The sequence below is a fragment of the Schistocerca nitens genome, chromosome 6, assembly GCF_023898315.1.
Source record: "Schistocerca nitens isolate TAMUIC-IGC-003100 chromosome 6, iqSchNite1.1, whole genome shotgun sequence".
Classification (NCBI taxonomy): domain Eukaryota; kingdom Metazoa; phylum Arthropoda; class Insecta; order Orthoptera; family Acrididae; genus Schistocerca; species Schistocerca nitens.
In genome coordinates this window covers 85,090,357-85,111,776 of record NC_064619.1, presented here as the reverse complement: position 1 = coordinate 85,111,776, position 21,420 = coordinate 85,090,357, and the positions used below count along the sequence as shown (strand labels likewise).

The window sequence follows — 21,420 nt, the reverse complement described above, 5'->3', positions numbered from 1 at the left end:
GAAGTTGTTTATCATGCTAATTCCACTACGCAGACAAGTGCTTCACTTGTTTCCGAATCTCTCGTTCTAAACGCTCGTCGGCAGCTATAATTAGTTCTTGACGAGGAAAAGGATACTTCGGACGCGACGGTGAAACCACGGGAAATGCGTGTCAGAAGAAAGTCCTTCGTATAATGTTGCTTCTAATCTGGCTCCACGAGGTCACGACTCCGACATTTCGCCAAAACAGCAGGCGGCTCTGAAACATGGAGGGTGACATAAACGAACGGTGCCCACACTCCGTTATCAACATGATGCCTTTACGTAGCTCGTTTGTTTTTGTCCTTGAGATAAAAACGAGAGTAGTCTTCTGTATTAACAATCAACTTAGACATAAAATATGGGGTAAAGAAAAAGTAGTTCATAATAAATACTGTCGGGTGTGAAGTAGATGAAATGTGGCACCTGTCCGAATTTTTACACTAGACAAACAAGTAAATCTTTTAATATCCGCTATCGAGAACATTCGAAAGCAGGCAGTAATAAAAAACTATCATTTTAAAAAAATGTTGGCATTAAATAGGATGTGTAAATCAACATCTCCATATCTCCCAATTATGTTCTTAAAGGGACGCATTTAGCGACCTTGGAAGTGTTATTATTTTAAAGAAACAGCTGTTATTTGTCCAAAGTGATTTCCATAATAGAGCATTTTCCGGAGTATTTTTTGGTGATTTGCGGTCTCTCTTCTCCCTGTCTTCTGCCTTTCCCTTCGTTGGGGTTCCATTTTCTGGCGGCCGGCAGTTATCTAACTGTACTCAGATTGGCTGGGGCCGTTTAGTGTGCTTTTGCGACCACCAAGTAGCAGTTTGCTACCAACTATAGCTGAGTCGTCGTAGGTTAATCCCTGACATTTGGCAATGGAGAAGCACGGCGGCTTTGCGAGCCTCTCTCAACCAATAAAGAAACGCGATATGACGACGTCAGTGTTGCCGCCTGCAGACGTTGGCGCTTCGCTGGCTTGCTGGCAACGGCGTCGCGAGGCATGGTCAGTCAAGGACCTTCTTCCGCCGTCTCAATTTACAACGGATCGCGTCTGGAGGCGGCGGTCATTTATCCGGCTTCCGGCGCACGTCTAGCTTATCTGCAGCGGTAATTCTCTACCGGTTTTCAATTTAGATAGGCGCTCTCTCTGACGGACAATGTATACACCGCGAATATCTTTCATGTGATACTGTATTCGCTAAGCGTATTTGCTGTATCCGCGACGCCTATTTCGCAACCCCATAGTGAGTGGTGGGCGTTGACGTCTGCACAACATATTTCGTATTTCACACGTAAATGGTTTCAATGGTGAACACGCCGTTAGGAGAATAAATTACGGCGACCATTGCCAGGTAATCTGTCGTTCTAATAGTAATGTGCAATTTTTAAAACTTAACCGTGTCTCTGATTAAAATTGCTACTCCTCTTCCTTTTCCATCATCTATCATTTCTAAGTACTGTATATCCTTCGAATTGCATTCGCTGTGCTGGTTGAAACCAAGTTCCACAAATACAAGCTACCGATATCTGTGCTAAGTTCCCGACATATTATTATTCATTGTTTTGATTAGTGGTATCTGATTATTGGTATTTATTATTTTTTGATTTTATTACACATACTCTGTAGCGAGAGACTATTGTAGCGCTGTGTAAGTAGCTAATTACATCTCTGGGTACCAAATTGACGCTAGCTACAAGGGCTATTCAGAAAGTAGGGAACGTTTCCGTCTGACGCCGCTAGGCGTGCGCCGATCGCGTATATTTTGGTGTGTACGTGCTCGGCAGCTCAGTCGGCAAGCGTCCGTGACAGCGGGAACGTATCTGCGATTCTGGTTTTTCCGATATTCGAATTTGAAATGTGCGCTGCAATCGAAAATCTCGCCAGTTGTGAGGTGCGGTTTTTGTTGGCAAAAAACCTAAAACCTACAGAAATTTATCGCGAATTGTGTGAAGTGTACAGAAACAACGTAATGAGTGAATGTTCCGTCCGGAAATGGTGCATTCGGTTTAAAAATGGCCGAACCAACGTTCATGTTGAAGAGAAGAGTGGACGCCCGAGCATTGTGACTGACGATCTTGTCGCTAAAGTTGATGAAACGATTCGTGAAAACCGTCGCTTCACAATAATGGAGCTTTCGCTTTCTTTTCCACAAGTTTCATGGACTTTGTTGTTTGAAATGGTCACTCAAAAGCTAGGCTACCACAGATTTTGTGCACGATGGGTGCCCAAATTAACTGCTCAAAAACTAAAAAGTCAATAGGCTTAGATGAAGTATCAATGTATGTACTGAAACAATGCATAGGGATTATACGAAGGCCCCTTAACAAATATAAGAAATGAATCCTTCACGTCAGGGACATTTCCAGAGCAGCTAAAACAGGCAAGAGTTGTATTTTTGCTTAAGAAAGGTAATACAGAAACATATAAAATTACCAGCTCATTTCCCTGCTGTCAGCAGAGAGCCATAAGAATAATAGCCAAAAATACTAGTCGAGCTCATTGTAAAGATCTGTTAAAAACACTGGGGATTTTAATGGCTCCATGTGAATACATTTACCAGTCAGTTGTACACATCAAAAATAACATTGGTGATTACTGCACAAACAGCTCTGCCCATGACCATGCTGCAAGAGATACTCAACTTACATTTACGAAGAAGAAATAAACATAAAACTCAAAACAGCATTTTCTACCAAGGAATAAAACTGTACAATAAATTACCAAAAGAGATTAAAGAAATTGCAAAAATACTTATTTTAAAAGGCAGCTAAAAAGTACCTGTTATGCAATACATTTTATACATTGAAGGATTACTTAGATAAAACGGAATAGGGGTTTTATAAAAAAATTTACAAATAAATCATAATAATGATTATAAAACATCCAATATTCCGCATAACACCTTCACTTTACGTTTTTTTCCCTTCTTTTGTCCTTTCTGGAAATACTTACCCCAAGCTATGCATAGCATAATATTAACACCTCTTTCTGAGTTCAACGAGTAAATCTAATGATTGTGTCTAACTAAAAGTCTGTAAATATATGTGTATACGAATTAGCTTATTTTAAATTGATCTAAACTTGTAAATACTTTGACATGTCCTATATCCTTGTAAAAAGAGATCTACAGATGAATAAAGCTACTACTACTACTACTAAAATGCTTACAGAGCACCATAAAGAACAGCGAATGGGGGCAATGTTGACACTTCTGGAGGTCCACCACAAACATGGTGATTCATTACTGGATCGAATCGTAACCGGTGACGAGACTTGGGTGAAACACGTCAACTGCGAGACAAAATTACAGTCCATGGAGTGGGGGCACACGAAGTCCCCCCCCCCCCCAAAAAAAAAAAACCAAGAAAATGTTTGCAAACCTTGTTTGCAAGGAAGTTTATGGCGACAGTGTTTTGGGATAGGCAAGGTGTGCTTCTTATTGATTTTCTCGAACGTTTTTGCACGACAGTGCCCGACCTCACACGGCAAACCGCACTACAGAACTCCCTAATTCAAATTGTCCCTCATCGGCCCTACCGCCCCGATCTTGCACCAAGCGACTTTCACTTGTTTCCCCAAGATGAAGAACTGGCTTGCAACGAAGCGCTTTGATGACGACGCAGAACGCCACGCGGGCGTGACTCACTGGCTGAATTGTCTCGGGCGGCAGACGACGAAGGTCTTTCAAAGCTTGTCCACCGCTAAGATAAGTGCCTCAATGTGTTTGGTGACTATGTGGAAAAGTAGTATGTCAGTCGCTGTTTCAGATGTATATAATAAAATGTATTTCTTGCACTTAGTTTTTTAATGCCAAAACGTTCCCTATTTTCTGAAAATTTGATTTCTTTAATAAACCAGTATCGGAAGTAATTATTTATTTACCTGTTGACTAATAATAACAAAGCATTACAAGTAGGTGATAATTTAAGAGGTATGCTGAGTCTACACTGATGAGCCAAAAAATTATGACCACCTGTTAAACAGCTTATTTGCACGTCTTTGGAACTAAATACATCACTGATCCTGCAAACCAGGGATGCGACAGTTTGGTTGGTGGAGGTACGTGGCATTTGATGTCTACACACAGGTAACGTATTTTGCGTAAATAACGGGCCGCTGATTTGCGCACGCGGTGATGGCACTCGACAGCGACCAACATGGCTTGTACAGGATTTACATAAAGCGAATTTGGTCACCGAAACATCAACGTGGGTTCACTATGATGCTCCCCAAACCACTGTAGCACTGTTCTGACTCCGCGACACGGACAATAATGCTGCTGACATCGCAGTCGGGGAAGACGTCAAGCAAGAAGGGACGCAGGTGGTTTGCGGCTGACAGTGTGTCTTAGATTACAGCCACAGGTCCCATGCAAACGCAGAGGAATGTCTTCCACAGCACAATACTACTCCCATCAGCTTGTGTCCCTGGCGCGCTGCACGTTCCGAGTCGCCGTTCACCTCGATGACGGCGTTCGTGGAGACGACCATCGACATAGTGTAACAAAAACGTGATTCACCCAAAGAGCCGACACGTTTCCACTGATCGACGGTTGAATCGCGATGGTCCCGTGCCCACTGCAATCGTAAACTGACGACGTCGTAGGGTCAACATGTGAACCCGTAGGGATGGTCTGCTGTTGAGCTCATGTTGAACAATGTACGATGAACGGTGTGCTCTGAAACACTTGTGCGTGCACCAGCACTGTGCTCTTTCGGCAGAGATGCTACAGATCTTCACCTACCCTACTTTACAGAGCAGACAAGCCTCCGAACTCCATGTTCTGTAAAATGTCGTGGACGTTCAACCATTTAGCGCCTAGTGGTAGTTTCACTGTCCTTTGATCTCTTTCCGTAGATGCTGAGGACAGCAGCACGTGAACATTCGACCAGCTCCGCTGTTTTCTGTATACTCGTTCACACAGATTCTGCTTGATGATAATCTGCCCTTTGCCGAAGTCGCTTATCTCAATGGATTTCCCCATATGCAGCCCATATCTTCGCTATGGTGAATCCCCGTCCGTGCCTGGTCTGCTTCGATACTTTCGTTACCGCGTAACGTACCCGCAATGCCATCAGGCGGCATCCAACGCGGCGGTGGGCAGTGGACATAACTTTTCGTCTGATCAGTGTATGTCATTTTAATGTAGACACGACGATACAAACGGATCAATGGCGCATATAGATGGATCTTCCGATCGCACGTTATTTTGTAATTTTTACTTCTTAACAAGATACCGTACGACAGCGAACTTTTTGAAACTCATACGATTGGTTAGATAATGGCACGTATTTACTACGACGTTTGTTGTGTTAACAGCGACGGTGTGGCGCACGTAGCCATATTCGGCAAAAGCAGAGAATCTTTTTTAATTAGTGATTATTAAAAGAACATATGTTACAGTTGTAAAAGATATAAAAAGTAGCATATACGTTGACGTGCCGACTTTAACCATAATATACTATACATGGAATCTATTGCAAACCATACACGTATAAATTGTGCATGGACTAGTATCTCTGATCGCTGCAGATTTAGGTGCGTGTTTGTGCGGTTTCCATAAATTAATAAGTAAAATTATCTTGGGCGGGAAAGGAGTAACTTTAGAGGAATAATCGGGGCATTCGCACACGTTTATAATTTCGCCGACTGTATCTATTCTTACATTGTGTCACACTGAAGGAGGTATTGTCTGCTACTTGAACGACAGGTGATATTTGTTGTAAGAAGCTTACACTGACGGCAGGCTGGGTTATTAACCATTGTGTAAAGTTAATCGCTCCTCGAATTCCACTCAATGTGAAACTAAGATCCGCTCCTTGCTGAAGTGCAGGAAGCGTCTTCCACAGCCAGAACACACTTCTTACAAACTAGTGCAAGTACTCTAGCAGCTAACAGTACAAGTAGACAAGAGAGAGTGGCGGTGTCTATTAAAACCGTCACTTCGACATAGAAGTAAACTGTCGCTGTTTACTGCTGCTACTTCGGTCAGCACAGTTGTTGCAAACGCCATCATCGTCAGCTGTATGGTGCATTACCTGAAGATGGCCTGCTACCACAGGCCGAAACTGGTCATATTTTTAATAAATGACTGGGCGATTTTCTATTAATTTTAGAAGCGTAAGTGTTGTTCCGTCACAATGCAATCCACACTGATCTCAATAACGCGCTGGCGTTATTCCCCCTCCCACGTGCGATGATAGAACGCTTCACGTACGTAGTACATCAACTGTACCCATTTCTTCTAGAGTCTCTCTTTCCCTTCCAGACTACATTTCTAGTGGAAGCAACTATTTTTTCTGAAACGAAAAGTACTGGACGCCAAATACAGATCAGAACTTTAGTGCACATCCCTGTCATCAATTAAGTTGTCTCGTCTTAAAAATATAACATTCTTATTTCTGGTCAAGAGATACTTAGCTGCAACATACGAAATTTTTCCGTCAACAACTCATCGGTGTAACACAAACGATTGGAAAGTCGTCATGATCTACTATTTCATGGACACTTTTCGTCTGCGCAATACCAGTGATAGGTGTTTCCTTACTGTCTCCTGGTGCTGGCTTACACGAAGCAGCAGATACGTGTCAAGTGTTTACCTTATGTGTCGACCCTGTTACATCACTGACAGACAAATTACAGACGAGCGCATGAAGTAGCTTTTTACTCTTAACTTCTATTCCGGCAATTCAGTATAAAACACAAACGAATGTATTACGCTGAGAAGCAACAGACACTTGAAACACGCCAGCTGCGAGAGTTGAATAATACATCACTAAATCCTCCCGCCGGCTTAAGCGCAACAGGGCTTATTTCGAGAGCCATCGCTTTCGAAATGTGATAATTTCCTCCGCGCCTTTATCTTTCCGCTCACGGAGATTTTCCAACTCGACTGGCGCTCTCGACTAAAGCCACTGCATTGCGCAGCACAGGCTTTTCCAGATCGGATCCGTTGAAAGAGACAGGAAAGAAGAGCAACGAGACGCGCCGCGGATACTGCAGAAACAATGTCCGGAACCAACGCTACATCCGGACTGCTTGGTTTTTATTTGATGGAACAGTAATCAATAGCCTCTTTGTGGCACTATGACCGTGGTACGGACGGTAAGTTGGGAGACCATGCCCGCCTCCTCTCTACGCACGTTGGACACTGTGGACACCATACAAAGAATACGGCGGACTTCATCAATCGGATTAAAGGTCTGCGACTTGCTGAAGGGGATATTATGTTTAGCTTCGATGTGGTTTCTTTATTCACGTGTGTCCCCATCACAGACTCTACTGACTTGCTGTCCCAGCTCTTTGGCGACAGCATCGTGAATTTATTTAAGCACACTCTGACGTCGTCATATTTCTTACAAGATGGAGAATATTTTAACCAAACTGACGGCGTGGCGATGGGAAGTCCATTAGCTCCAGTAGTAGCCAACCTCTTTATGGAGCATTTCGAAGACATCGCTTTGGACACGGCTCCTGCAAAGCCGAGCTGTTTTTATCGCTACGTCGACGATACCTTCGTCATCTGGCCACGTGAAAAAGAAAAGTTAGAAGGGTTCCTCGAGCACCTCAACAGCATCCACGACCACATCATCTTCACAATGGAAGTAGAGAAGGGGGGTTCCCTGCCGTTCTTGGACGTGCTTGTCCGCTGTAAACCCAATGGGTCTCTAGGTCATAGCGTTTACCGCAAGCTCACCCACACGGATCGGTATCTGCACGCCACCAGCTTCCATCACCCAGAACAGAAACAGTCAGTTCTGAGGACCTTAGAGCTGCAACCGGCTCAGACGCTGAAAACTTGCCGAGAGAATTGAGCCACTTACGCAAAGTTTTTAAGGAAAACGGTTACAACAACAAACAGATCTCACAAGCAGTGTCATCAAAGCCTCAATGGAAGACGACCTCTGAAGAAGACACCAAGCAGGTTGCATTCTTACCGATTTGTGGTTCGACAAAAAGGAAGATTAGTCGGCTCATGAAGAGGCATAAAATAGACACAATCTACAGGCCTCCGGCAAAGAAGCGGCAAATAATGAAATCTGTGAAAGACGGTGTAGGCCTCAGAACGCCAGGAATTTAAAAGTGCCGTGTGGACGTGAGCAGCTTCATGTCGCCCAGACTGTTCGCACTATTGAACAGCGCCACATAGAACATGAAAGGTGTTACCGTCTGCGCTATCCCGAAAAGTCAGCTGTAGCAGAACATGCTCTGGAAAACAGACACCGAATTGCATTCGACGAGACGTCTATTATTTAACGGACTAGGGGCTTCTGAGATAGCGTGATGAACGAGGCCATAGAGATTAGTATTTCTGACAAGACCTTCAATAAAGACGGTGGATTGCAGCTGAGTGCAGCGTGGGACCCGGTGTTGAGAGAGTTGAAGTGGGCCCGGCGGCCGCGCGGCCGAAACATTACCATATATGGTGCGGGACCGGGAACCAGTGACGTCACGGGCGACGGCGCGGCTATATAAGCACGGCAATGACAACCACACGACAGTCATCCACTTGACAATGGCAGAGGAGATCTCTGCCGAAAGTTCGGGGGCAGTAAACCACTTGACGCGACTTGAAACCTGAGAATGTTTTATTAATTCGTGGGGGTCTGCTCCACACTGGAAGCCTACCAGCAGCTGATACCAACTGAACTCATCTGACCAGGCCACGATTTTCCAGTCGCCTAGGGTCCAAGCGATATGGTCACGAACCTAGGAGAGGCGCTGTAGGCAATGTCGTGCTGAAAGCGGCGAGAAATTACAGGTCAATCAGATTGTGAGACCAGCCGCAGGGCTTTGGGACTGGGCATCCGGCATTCCTGCACGGGCCGCGTGTGAATCAGCCGCTACCTGCCGGCAGAGCGTGGGGAGGGGGCGTAGGAGCAGAATGCCCCACGTGACCCCTACGATGTTCTGTCGCTCTGGACGGAGCGTCTCACACAGCCTCGTACAGACAGTAGTCGCTACCAGTGGCACAGCGCGGACCGCCACGAGACAATCGCGACGTGACGTGGTGACTACAGACAGCCAAACACCGCCCTCACCGTGTCTGACGGTACCTCACATAAATAGACATTTGGAGAAAGGGAAAAGAAGTTTTTTTTATGAGATGTATGAACCATAAATTATCTAAAGACTTAGTACGTCTGCGGGATGTATAACAAACAATAAAGAATGTAAATTATTGTTGTTGTTGTTGTTGTTGTTGTCTTCGGTCCAGAGACTCGTTTGATGCTGATCTCCACGCTACTCTATCCTCTGCAAGCTTCATCATCCCCCGGAACCTACTGCAACTTACATCCTTCTGAATCTGTTTAGTGTATTCACCTCTTGGTCTCCCTCTACGATTTGTGCCCTCCACGCTGCCCTCCAATAATAAATTGGTGATCCCTTGATGCCTCATATGTCCTGACAACCGATCCCTTCTTCTAGTCAAGTTGTGCCACAAATTTCTCTTCTCCCCAATTCTATTCAATACCTCCTCCTTAGTTATGTGATCTACCAATCTAATCTTCAGTATCCAAAGATAAATATAGATGTCATTAAAAAAGGAACAGTTTTTGTATCATCTGTGTAATGAAAATGAACATGACCAAAGACGATTGCTTTATTGAAAGCGCTCTTGTTTTTGTTTCGTCTAGAGGTAGGCCGCCATTGTAGCGCTGGATAATATTTTATGTAAGTTTGGTTGTAATTTAGTAATTGTTATTAGAAAGCGTGTATTATTGACTTACAACTTCGTAGTGCAGGGAGCTCATCTCCCCTAGCAGGATTTAGTTGGCCATTACGCTGACCATTATTTAACTAAAATTTCATGTCATAATATTAAATGCAAATGTGAGAGGCTTCTCTACCTTGATCTTAAAATAATCTCAGAGTTAACAGAGTAAAAATAGATTTCGTTGATTAATATTTAAAATACTGAATGAGTTCAGTATGTTTCATTTTGGCCGCCTAACGGCAGATGAGATTCTCTCCAGTTTTGCCTTGCAAATAATGAACAAGAAATATTGAAAATCATTACATTCCGCAATATCTCAGTTAATCTTTGTGTAGTTTGGTACATAAATAACCAGTAGCCCCTGAGACCCATATTAATAATTACAGTTTGCGTAAGAATGCGCATATTTTCTTTTCTAAATAGCGACGTTCACGCAAACTATTTATTAGAAGGCGGTGAGTCGCGCGTTGTGTTTAAAAAGTATTATATCGTACGTACTTCGGGGCAGCAGATGTCCGTACGAGTGTTATCGCGGTATAAGTTAATTTAAAGTCTCATGCTAGCCCACAATATTTGAAGCTACCCCAACCAAAATCATAAAATATAATTAAAAAATAAAAATATATAATTATCCCGTGATTAAGTACATCCACACTTATACCGTGATACGTGGCATCATCGCGAACCACGGGCTAATCCCTGTAGCGAGATGCAATTTGCAGAAAATCGGAGCTTAGGGACGGGTGGTTTAGAAAATCGGCGGGACAGTGACGTTAAAATCGGTACCCCCAAAAAAATAATAAAAATCATCAGTCATTAGATAAGTATTTGCTTCTAATACATTACACACGAAGTTCTTGCACTGCTACAACTGTAGTCAAAAGTAGTGTGATTTTTTCATCAAAGTGCCAATTTTAGGATAGTAAAAAAAAAAAAAAGCACGTTTCAGAGCAAGTCAGCAATGCGCTAACTGCCGCGACGCGAGAAGTTGCGGCCAGTAAATGGGCACAAGCTGAAGCACCGACCAGAAAGCAGAGGCAAGGGAAGCAGTGCGGCCGTACAGTTCGGGCCATGCGCCGTGGAGACTGCCTGATGTAGTACACCGGTTGATCGCAGCCTGGTTACAGTGCTCAGAGACTCATTTCGGAAATTTCACGTACTCGACCAGTTTTTGAAGAGAATATTCATTACATTTCGAATTGTTAACAGTTCAGTTCACAAGAGTTGGGACATTTGCCTTCCCGCTGAAGGGCTGTAGAACCATGACTTTCTTCGAGAGATCAGTGGGATTCCAGCGAGGCTATGCAACAGGTCAGGAGACGACTAAGTCTTTACTAACTGTATGTTCAGCGGTGGTGAAGTAAGTCGTCAGCTTTTCTACAGAACGATCGACGCTTGGTTTCGGAAGAACACGAACCCCTCTTCCCTTATGGGAAATCAGTGGGCTGAGCGCTTTCGTTCTCTCTGTTATAGGTAATTGATGTGCTGCAGGAGACGGCTGCTCTTCGGATTACGAAGGGTTGTCAGAAAGTTCTGACCACATTGCCTGGCGATGGTTGGTTGGTTGGTTGGTTGGTTGGTTTGTGGGATTAAAGGGACCAGACTGCAACGGTCATCGGTCCCTTGTTCCAAAACTTAAAAACTACCACACAGAGTAAAAAAACGGATAATAGAGACAACAGACAACACAGGACAAGAAAAACTCAAACAACCATAGAATAAAAAAGGAAAAGCCAACCACCGAGAACACATTAAAAACTCGGTTTAAAACCGTAGGCCAAAGGCCAGAATCAACACAAAACAATAAAATAAAACATAAACACTCAAATTAAATGATAAAAACCCCTGCCCGAATAAAACGTAAAACTAAGCCAGCCATAGCAGGGTCATCAGTTAAAAGGGCAGGGAGCGTATCAGGCAGCGCAAATGTCTGTCTTACCACAGCTAAAAGGGGGCAGCCCAACAAAATGTGGGCCACTGTCAAAGCCGCCCCGCAGCGACACAGAGGAGGGTCCTCCCGACGCAGTAAGTAACTGTGTTTCAGCCAAGAGTGGCCAATGCGGAGCCGACAAAGGACTAATGAGTCCCTGCGGTTGGCTCGCATGGATGATCGCCACACAGTCGTCGTCTCCTTAATGGCACGGAGTTTATTGGGCGTGATCCGATCGCGCCATTCAGCGTCCCAAAGCGCAAAACTTTTCGGCGGAGGACTGCTCGCAAATCAGTCTCTGGGAGGCCAATGTCCATAGATGGTTTACTGATGGCCTCTTTCGCCAGGCGGTCAACATATTCATTGCCCGGGATACCGACATGACCGGGGGTCCACACAAAGACCACAGAGCGGCCGCAACGGGCAAGAGTATGCAGGGACTCCTGGATAGCCATCACCAGACAAGAACGAGGGAAATTCTGGTCGAGAGCTCGTAAACCGCTCAGGGAATCGCTACAGATCACGAAGGACTCACCTGAGCAGGAGCGGATATACTCTATGGCACGAAAGATGGCGACCAGCTCAGCAGTGTAAACGCTGCAGCCAGCCGGCAATGAACGTTGTTCGGAATGGTCCCCTAGAGTAAGCGCATAACCGGCACGACCAGCAACCATCGAGTCGTCAGTGTACGCAATGCCAGAGCCCTGATACATTGCAAGGAGGGAAAGAAAGCGGTGGCGGAAGGCCTCCGGAGGGACTGAGTCCTTCGGGCCCTGTGCCAATTCCAGCTGAAGGCGAGGGCGAGGCACACACCATGGGGGTGTACGCAGAGGTGCCCTGAAACGAGGCGGAAGAAGTAAGGCCACAAGCGCGGAGAGAAGCTCTCGGACGCGGACCGCGATCGTACTGCCACCCCTGGATCGACGTTCTGGAAGATGGACGTGCGACTCTGGGAAAAGTAGCCGATAGTTAGGATGCCCGGGCAAGCTGAAAACATGGGCAGCATAAGCGGCCAGCAAACGGTGGCGCCGTAACCGCAGTGGAGGGACACCTGCCTCCACTAGTATGCTGTCCACAGGGCTGGTACGGAAAGCACCAGTGGCAAGGTGTATCTCGCTGTGGAGGATTGGGTCCAGCACCTGGAACGCAGATAGGGATGCTGAGCCATAAGCCAGGCTCCCATAATCCAGACGGGACTGGATTAACGCCTGGTAGAGCCGTAACAGGGTAGATCGGTCGGCGCCCCAGCGGGTGTGGCTCAAGCATCTCACAGCATTTAGATGCCGCCAACAAGCCTGTTTAAGCTGCCGAATATGAGGCAGCCAAGTCAGCCGGGCATCAAAAACTACACCCAAAAACCTGTGGGTCTCCACCACAGCAAGGAGGTCGTCGGCAAGATAAAGCCGCGGCTCAGGATGGACCGTTCGGCGCCGGCAGAAATGCATAACGCGGGTCTTGGCAGCCGAAAACTGAAAACAATGTGCTACAGCCCAAGACTGCACCTTGCGGATAGCGCCCTGTAGCTGACGTCCAACAGCCGCAATGCCAGTAGAGCTGTAGTAAAGACAGAAGTCGTCAGCATACAGGGAAGCGGAGACAGAATTTCCCACCGCTGCAGCGAGCCCGTTTATTTCGATTAAAAACAGGCAGACACTGAGGACAGATCCCTGTGGTACCCCGTTCTCCTGGACTCGGGAGGAACTATGAGAGGCCGCGGCTTGCACGCGGAAGGTACGATACGACAGAAAATTTCGGATAAAGAGCGGCAGAGGGCCCCGAAGACCCCATCCATCAAGCGTAGAAAGTATGTGATGACGCCATGTCGCATCGTACGCCTTCCGCATGTCGAAAAAGACAGCGCCCAGGTGCTGACGACGGGCAAAGGCAGTACGGATGGCCGACTCCAGACTCACCAGATTGTCGGTGGCGGAGCGGCCTTTACGGAATCCACCCTGAGACGGAGCCAGAAGGCCCCGAGACTCCAGTACCCAATTCAAGCGCCGGCTCACCATCCGTTCGAGAAGCTTGCAAAGGACGACGTTGGTGAGGCTAATGGGGCGGTAGCTGTCCACCTCCAAAGGGCTCTTGCCCGGTTTCAAAACGGGGATGACAATGCTTTCCCGCCATTGCGACGGAAACTCACCCTCGATCCAGAGACGGTTGTAAAGGTCGAGGAGGCGTCGCTTGCAGTCCACTGAAAGGTGTTTCAGCATCTGACAGTGGATGCGATCTGGCCCAGGAGCGGTATCAGGGCAAGCGGCAAGGGCGCTGTGAAATTCCCACTCACTGAATGGAGCATTGTAGGATTCAGAATGGTGGGTGCGAAAAGAAAGGCTCCGACGTTCCATCCGCTTTTTAATGGAGCGGAAGGCCAGTGGGTAATTGGAAGAAGCGGAACTAAGAGCAAAATGCTCTGCCAAGCTATTGGCAATTTCGTCGGAGTCTGTACAAACTGCTCCATTTAGTGAGAGCGCAGGGACGCTGACAGGGGTCAGATAGCCATAGAGGCGTCGGATCTTGGCCCAGACCTGCGATGGAGAGACGTGGAGGCCAATGGTGGACCCATACCGCTCCCAGCACTCCTGCTTGCTTTGGCGGATAAGGCGGCGGGCCCGCGCACGCAGCCGTTTGAAGGTGATGAGGTGTTCAATGCAGGGATGTCGCTTGTGACGCTGTAGCGCCCGCCGGCGATCTTTAATCGCCTCAGCGATCTCAGGCGACCACCAAGGCACAGTCCGCCGCCGAGGGGACCCAGAAGAACTGGGAATGGCAGATTCTGCGGCAGTAACGATGCTGGTGGTGACTGAGTGAACCACCGCATCAATGTCGTCACTAGAGAGAGGCTCAATAGCGGCAATGGAGGAGAACAAGACCCAGTCAGCCTTATTCATAGCCCATCTGCTGGGGCGCCCAGAAGAGTGACGCCGTGGCAGTGACAGAAAGATTGGAAAATGGTCACTACCACACAGGTCGTCATGAGCTAGGGCTACAGATCGATAGGTCAATGGCGGAGTATGTGCCATGCGCCACACTGAAGTGTGTGGAGGCACCATCATTTAAAATCGAGAGATCGAGCTGCGCCAATAAATGCTCAACGGCGGCGCCTCGACCTGTTGCTACTGACCCACCCCACAGAGGGTTATGGGCGTTAAAGTCGCCCAGTAACAAGAAAGGTGGCGGCAATTGGGCTATCAACGCAGCCAGGACATGCTGCGCGACATCACCATCCGGTGGAAGGTAAAGACTGCAGACAGTAACAGCCTGTGGCGTCCACACCCGAACAGCGACAGCGTCTACAGCTGTATGTAGAGGGACAGACTCTCTGTGAAGAGAGTTAAGGACATATATGCAGACGCCACCAGACACCATTTCATAAGCTGCCCGGTTCGTATAATAACCCCGATAGCCACGGAGGGCGGGGGTTCGCATTGCTGGAAACCAAGTTTCCCGAAGTGCAATGCAGAAGAAAGGGTGAAGGCTGATAAGTTGGCGGAGCTCAGCTAGATGGTGGAAGAAACCGCCGCAGTTCCACTGGAGGATGGTATTGTCCATGTCTGAGAAAGGCGTGACGGGACTGGCAAGGCAGATTACGCCGCTGGGTCACCTGCTGCCTCCGAATGAGCACCTGTGCTAGTGCTTTCCATGGCGTCTGAGGGACCGGCGAGATCGAGGTCCTCAGCGGACGCCAGAATCTCCACCTCGTCCTCAGACGCAATGTCCTTAGCCTTGGGGACTTTTTTCTTCTTCTGTTTCTCTCGCTGTGCCTTCGGTGGTTTAGGCTTGGAGGGCTTCACTGGGTCAGTCTCAGGGACGGACGACGATCGTGAGGCCCTACGACCAGGGACTGGTGGTTGCTTCAGCCACTTGCGGGTGTCCGCTTTTCCACTGGTCAGAACTTGCGAAGGTAGGTCCCCAAGGGACCCCTTCCTGGCGAGAGTAGCCGAAGAAGTCTTACTCTTCTCCGGCTGGGAAGGGGGAACTGATGTCCCCGATGGTTGGGGGGGGGGGGGGGGTGTTGCTCCTGAAGAAGATGGAGCAGGAGCAACAGGGAGTGAAGTGCCCCCCACAACCAAGGGGGCCGGTGGATTCTGACAGATCTTAGAGCCAACGATAAGTGACGATGGGAGAACCGTTGTTGCAGCAGCGGCGTAGGTCGACGTCATTGCCACAGGATGGAGCCGCTCATACTTCCCTTTAGCCTCGGTGTAGGTCAGGCGGTCCAGGGTCTTATATTCCATTATCTTTCGTTCCTTCTGGAATTTCCTACAGGCCGGCGAGCAGGGGGAATGGTGTTCTCCGCAGTTAACACAGATGGGAGGCGGAGCACATGGAGTATTGGGATGCGAAGGACGTCCACAATCTCGACATGTGATGCCGGAAGTACAGCGAGATGACATGTGCCCGAACTTCCAGCATTTAAAACACCGCATCGGAGGAGGGATATATGGCTTCATATAACAGCGGTAAACCATCACCTTGACCTTTTCGAGTAAAACATCACCTTCGAAGGCCAAGATGAAGGCACCGGTGGCTACCTGATTATCCCTCGGACCCCGATGGACGCGCCGGACGAAGTGAACACCTCGTTGTTCTAGATTGGCGCGTAGTTCATCGTCGGACTGCAGAAGAAGATCCCTGTGGAATATAATACCCTGGACCATGTTTAAACTCTTATGGGGAGTGATGGTGACGGAAACATCCCCCAACCTGTCGCAAGTGAGCAACCTCCGTGACTGGGCAGAGGATGCTGTTTTGATGAGAACTGACCCAGAGCGCATTTTGGACAAGCCCTCCACCTCCCCGAACTTGTCCTCTAAGTGCTCCACAAAAAACTGGGGTTGGTCGACATAAATGATTCCCCATCTACTCGCGTACACACGAGGTACCGGGGTGAATAATCTCCACTGCCTTCTTTGGACAAACGTTCCTCCCATGGAGTGGCCACGGAGGGAAATGATCTCTGATCAAATTTCTTTCCATTGAGGTTAGACCTCGATCGCTTAGAGACTGCTGGTGGAGGCCCACCAGCGAGAGATGATGTACCACGCTTCATTGTGGGTCATCCGCCCTGATGCCACCCGCTCCGACCAGGGGCTCTCCCCACGGGCGCCACCCAGCCGCAGCAAAGACCACCTGGCAGGATGGCCTTTGCTGGGAGTCCCGGTGCCCCAAAGGGATAGGCATCTACTCCTCGGCATACATGGGGAGGTAGCAGCTCAGGCATCAGCAGTGCGATCCCTGTGTAGTCAGGGGGCTACCACCAAGAGGGTACATGACGACCCCACCACAACGGACTGGCTACCGTGCTGAATATCGGGTGTCGAAATATCCATGTACATCACGAGGGCAAAGATGGAAGTGCACAATGGAGGGAAGGGATGCTATCCGGAACACACTGCAGCGGATGTGGCCGGAAGCTCGATGTAAGTCCAACTCCATGAAAATATCAGGTGTGCCAGATCTTAGGGCAAGATGGATTTAAGATGCACCACGTAAGGTGTCCTTCCCCAAATGGTACGCACTAACGGAAAAATTTGGAAATAGAGTAGCCGGCCGAAGTGGCCGTGCGGTTAAAGGCGCTGCAGTCTGGAACCGCAAGACCGCTACGGTCGCAGGTTCGAATCCTGCCTCGGGCATGGATGTTTGTGATGTCCTTAGGTTAGTTAGGTTTAACTAGTTCTAAGTTCTAGGGGACTAATGACCTCAGCAGTTGAGTCCCATAGTGCTCAGAGCCATTTGAACCATTTTTTTTGGAAATAGAGTGGTCAAACCCCTCAGGGGACCATCACATTAAAGGCCGAAACAGTTGAGACTCCTTTTAGTCACCTCTTACGACAGACAGAAATACCGCGGGCCTATTCTTACCCCCGAACCCGCAGGGGGGCCTGGCGATGGTGTCAGCCCATACCCAAACATTCGCCCTTCAAAGCGGGGCACTTTTATTATGATGGACGACTTGGCGATGGCCTAGGTTAGAAAAATCTGAATTTTGGCTGTGGAGGAAATGTCCCATTGTGAAAATCACCTCGTCGTTCTTCTGTAACAGCGTGTGACACAATGGTTCCTTCATCCGAGGAAAGAGGAAGAATGGGTGCCACGCCAGGGGAATACTGGCGGTGAGGCAAACCTTGACAGGACAAAGCAGCTGTACGGGTGACCGTGCGTCCTGCACAACGAGCTGACCTGGGACGTTACTGTGGGGCAGAGGCACTGCCTCCTTCCGACATCATCTAGCGGCGCATCGTCTTGACATCCTCCTGTAACCGGGCCTGGGTATGTCGGAAGTGTGCTCCTTGACAGTTTAACCCTTACGAGCATAAAGTGTTCAGCACCAAACCGCAGCACTCCCGGAAAACCGTGTTCCCTTGCCTATGGCAGTGTTCTTCGGCGGCGATGAATCCACAAGTTTCGACTTCTCGCTGTGTCCCTTCCCTCTAGCAGTCGTCGTGGCGCACACATCACCCATCCGTGGTGATTAGGCGTCCAAAAGAGTCGCCTGGATTAACCTTCAATAATTCTGCTGCTGCGTCGCTTCGGCGGGAATTATGATAGCGTGTCAGAAAAAAGTCCCGGAACGCAAGGGGCGGCGACCTCTGCCATCTTCAAAATGTCGCGCAAGAAGGTAACTGATCAGAGACTGACTTTCACATTTCCCATTATCGCCTCGACTGTGATGCGCCCGTGTCTCCAGGCCACCTCGTCTCTGGCGATTCCCGCATTTCACCGAGAGATGGTCTGCCACTTCGTTCTCCCCGATTCAGATTGTCCAGTGTCGCGGTGCATTGTCGCAGTAACATTCAACCAACTTTGTATTCGCTGTTTCGGCGTTATTCCCCTCGATACGCATAAAAGGATTTACGAACTTCAACAAAGGCCTGCGCCATTTTGCTTTTGCTGCGGTCCTGTGGCGCGGCGCTTTCAGCTTGTACCAAAACAAGCAAATAATCACCTACCTTCATAGTTCCGTGGTGATAATTACACCTTCATGACTACCCTCGTAATACCAACTGACGATTAATTATAATGCGAGCAAGTTTTGAAAATCATCTAACAATTCCGTACCGGAAACCATTTCAGAAATGCGTTTCTTGCCATTAGCAGATTGCATTTTGTATCCTCTCTATTTTGCTGCCCAAATAGCAAAACTCACCGACACTTTTGGTGTCTCATTTTTAATATAATTCCATCAGAACCACCTGCTTTAATCTGACTACGTTAGACCACCCTTGTTTTGCTTTTGCTCATATTCGTATTATATCCTTATTTCAAGACATTGTGCATTCCATTCAACTGCTCTTCTTAGTCCTTCACGTCTCAGACAGCATTACAATGTCATCGGCAAAACTCAAAATTTTTATTTCTTCTCCCGGAACTTTTAAGTCTCTTTCCACATTTGTCCTCGGTTTCCTTTGCTGTTTGCTCAATGTACGGACTGAATCGGTGACAGACCACAAGCCTGTCTCATTACCTTCTCCATTACTGCTTCCCTTTCACGTTCTTTGACTCTTACAGCCGCAGCTTGGTTTCTGTACAAGTTGTAGGTGACTTTCCGTTCCCAGTATTTTACTCCTGCAACTTTCAGCATTTCAAGGGTGTGAAAGCACGGGAACTCTGAACTTCGAATCCCCGACCGCCCATTCCTATTCAGGTTTTCCTATATTTCCGTAAATCTTTTCAGGTGAATGCCGGGACGGTGCCGTTGAGAAAGCACTCCCGATTTGCCTTCCCAATCCACGCTAGTGCCACGCCTCTAATTACGTCACAGTCGACGGGACGTTAAATCCTGCCTCCTGCCCCCCCTCCCCCCCCCCTCCCAGTAAACTTGGGCGGTCATTTAAAGCAGCGGCGTCCCCGCCACTGGGTGTGGGTGTGCATTATATTAACCACGGAGGCCCCTCTTCAGGTGACTGCCTCGAGAGGGAGCTGAAGTTGCTACACTATTAAAGTTGCCGAAAATTTTGTATTCGGTCGACGCACACAAGAAGTTTAAGCGTACAATAGCGGTGTTCTTTTGTTAAGAGCCGAGCGAAAGCTATTTGAGCAGCAAATTGGTCAATTACTTAATAAAACGGAGAGTGCGGAAAATAAAAGAGAAAAGAAATCAGTGTTGCGCGCCTTGGGTACCACGCAAATTAAAATGCTAATGAAGCTGGTTGGTATTAAAAAACTGTTCTGCTGGAAACTGCCCGTAGGCAAGCACCACACAAGAAGAGTGTAAGGACTAGGTTGCTTTCGGTCTGTCCTCGAGAAATGCTTCCAGTTCTTAGAAATTAAAGAGCCTCTTTGCAAGTGGAACAGCAACAGTGGGCAGCATTTCCTCCTCAGTGTCCATCTCAAAGTAATGGCGACAGCTTTCACCTCTCTACGCACTTTATTAAAGCTGTGACATCCTTGTGACGTTTCCAACCAGGATTTCCGTGTGATTCACACTGCCGCAGTGTTGGTGTGTATGTAGGTCTACACTGGACGTTGCGGAACGAAAAGTCAAAACGACAGTGCATCCCAAATGCGGACGCTAACGGAACGCCAACGTAGTTGTGGTGGTGGGGAGGCAGCAGGATCACATGCTAATGTCAGAAGTTAATACATTCTCACCACGATCAGTCATGTTACACAAACAACTTTCTGGGGAGGGCGACCAAAATTATAACAATTATAAAGTCAAGAATGACGAAGTGTTTGCAAAGGCCGCACAGCTGTATGAACGTGCTTCATTCACAACTACGGTTTCACGTCAATACCGACGCATCTTCAGTTTATATGTCAAGAATACAAATCACTATATGAAATTTTGAAATGGTAGAAATACGGGACCACAGTGTTGGCACTCACCAAGAACACCAATAACAGGTACTCATACAATAGTTACATTTCCATGCTATACATGGAGAATTACGGAATCTCAGCTTTCGGGAGGCTGTCCATGTTAGGAGTCAAACCACATTGGTGGACTGTCACAATAAAATTGAGTAAATCCAAAAGATGCTTGTCAAAATGTACAAATGAGCCAAGGCGGATAACACCCCGAAAGGGTGCAGAGTGAAAATCTCATTCTGGAAACATTCGCTTGCAGGAGCGCTAGTTCTGCAAGCTCTACAGGAGAGCTTCTGTGAAGTTTGGAAAGTAGGAGACGAGGTACTAGCGGAACTGAAGCTGTGAGGGAGGGTCGTGAGCCGTGCTTGGGAAGCTCAGTTGGTAGTGCACTTACCCACGAAAGGCAAAGGTCCCGTGTTCGAGTCTCGGTCCGGCACACGGTTTAAATCTCCCAGGAAGTTTCATCCCCAATGATATCTTATAAGATCCTGTAGATGCCAGCTGTATAAAACTCACAATCCTGTGTGATGTGCGTACTTCCGCCGTCTTGCGAACAGACCGATGTATACTGCTAGCCCCCACGGGCTGCTTACATCACTTGGCAGTTGATGTTGGAAGTGATCATTGTCTCAAAAATCTACGGTTGCCAGACACTGAATGCTAACACCTATTTTGACTTGGCCAAATTCTCCTAAACGTCGGTCAGGGGCCCTGAAGATGGCGTAATAAATCGCCGAAAAGCCCAATATAACAACAATTCAGGCGGTAGAAAAGCTGTTTGATTTGACAATCTGTGCTGACCTACCTCGGTCAGAGAAGTTAAACGGAGAGATGGTGTTTGAGACAGCCATGAAAATGTTGTAGTCTCGGAAGAAATTATTTGATTTTGGTCGAAAGCATCGAAACTGCAGTCTCACTGATTCGTACCAGGAA

General features: G+C 47.7%; 1 protein-coding gene across 3 annotated transcripts in view; it reads right to left on the bottom strand.

Moving 5' to 3' along the window:
* LOC126263656 (CD109 antigen) overlaps positions 1-21,420 on the bottom strand; it is an 898,764-nt gene that overhangs the window by 118,627 nt on the left and 758,717 nt on the right. The window lies entirely within an intron of this gene.